Raw genomic sequence first — 2138 nt, forward strand, 5'->3', positions numbered from 1 at the left:
CTCTCAGGATTCTTTGTTTGTCTTTGGTTTTGGCGAGTGTGATTATGATATGCCTTGGTGATTTTCTTTTGGGGTCTCTCCTATACGGGGTTCATTGAGCTTCTTGGATGGCCAGCTTTCCATCTTTCATGATATTGGGGAAGTTTTCTGTCAGCAGTTCTTCAATGATCCTCTCTGTTTTCTGTTTTCACCCCCTGTTCTGGAACTCCAATCACTCACAAATTTTTGCTTTTGATTGTATCCTACAAAAGCCTCAGGGTCTCTTCATTTTTGTTTATTTTTTTTTCTGAGTTTTCCTGAAACAGAGTTGTATTCAAGTGTTTTTCTTTAATTCCACTGATCCTGTCTTCCACCATTTCAAATCTGCTTGTCAGCCCTTCTCTGACACCGTCCATTTCTGAAATCTTGTTGTTTATCTTTTGGATTTTTAATTGTTGTTTTTGTATAATTTCAAGTTGTAAATTTATTTTGGTATTTTGTTCCTGAATTATTTTCCTGAGTTATTCCAATTTTTTGTCTGTATTTTCCATGAATTTGTTTATTTTTTCCTCATGTTTGTCTTTTTTGCCTCAGCTCTTGGAGAATTCTGAGTATTAGAGAGTTGAATTCCCTATGAGGTAGTTCTAGTGCCTTTTCTTCCACTGGAAAGTCATCTGGTGTTTTATTTTGGACACTTACTGGAAACATCCTGTCATGTTTTTGTAAATGTTTTGATATTTTCTGCTGTCTTCGGCACATTCAGTGATTATTTTTCTCGTTTATTGATTGTAGATTTATTTTGTCCTCTTTTTTTTTAATTGGCTATGTCTGAGCAGGTGGGCTTTGTGTTCTTTGCGGTTTGCCTGTCTGTGGGCATGATACTTTTAGCCTCCTTCTGCTATTGGCAGGGTCAGTCGCTCAGATATGGTACAGCAGGGCAGGTCTAGCTGAAGAGGAGTTACTGGGATGGGTTGTTTGGGGGCACTTACTACAGCCACCAGGGCGGGTCAGTAATCAATGCAGGGCAGGTTCCAGTAGGCCATGCCTGTGCTGATTGGTGGTGTAATGTTAATCGCATGGTGCAGGTGGGTAAGATATAAGGAGGAGATTGTTATGTGTGGAGCTAAGATGGATATGGGAGAGAGTAGAGAGGAACAGGAACCAAAAACATACAAACAAACAAAAAAGAGTTCTAGGGGAGCCTGCTGTTGGAGTGGAGAGATGAGACTATAAATGGAGAAAACCAAAAAGGGGAAGAAGAAAAAAAAGAATGAATATATAAAAATCAGAAAAGAAAAAGAACAGCAAAGCTTCCAGGGATCCCACCAGTGCAGCTCTGAGGTCTGGGGAAGTTTTTCTCAGGTGTTTCAGTACAGCCTGGCTAGAAGGCATAGAGGTATTCATCACCAGATATTCAGGGAACAGTAAGAGAAGGATGGTATAGAGAGATGAGAAACTGATTAATGAAGAAAGAGAAAAAGGGAAAATGAGGGAAAAGAAAACAAATTAAAATAAAAAAAGAACAAGAATAGCCCCCCCAAAAAAACAGAAAGAAAAAAAAACCCACGATAAAAGAAATGCCCTCAGTGATCCCTCTGCGCATCTGCGCAATCCTAGGGGGTAAGTTCCAAGGAGCATAGCACTGCCTGGCCAGAACAGGACCCCAACTCAAGAAAAGGGAAAGAAAACAAACAAACAATTCAAAACAAACAAACAAAAGCTCCGGTATCACACCAGCGTGGCAGCCTAGACAGGGAAGCAGTTCCACACTTGAACACAGCTCCTCAACCCCTCAGGAAGAAGCAAAGATGGCGCACAGAGCCAGGTATTTGAGCAAAAGGAGGGGGAGGTGGTGAGAGGTAAGGAAGAAATCGAAAGAAGCGGAAAAAAAGCAACAACAAATGGCACTCAGAGAGTCAGCCAGTGCAGGTGGGTGAAATCCAAGCAGCTGGTGCTTCCTGGACAAGAGATTGTGGCCGCAGGAAGCAGAGGAGGCTGAGTGGGGGTGAAGAAGAGCAGGAGGTAGGAAAGCATATATCGCAAATTACCAGTTGTTCTGTCTCCCGCTGGAAGCTCCACGAAGCTGCTTTCTCATACCCCGTATTTGCTGGTCTCTGAAAGGAGTCCAAGATGGTGGATCCATGCTGTGTTAGGTGATC

This window comes from Trichechus manatus, unplaced genomic scaffold (assembly GCF_000243295.1).
Source record: "Trichechus manatus latirostris isolate Lorelei unplaced genomic scaffold, TriManLat1.0 scaffold00236, whole genome shotgun sequence".
NCBI classification, from domain to species: Eukaryota; Metazoa; Chordata; class Mammalia; order Sirenia; family Trichechidae; genus Trichechus; species Trichechus manatus.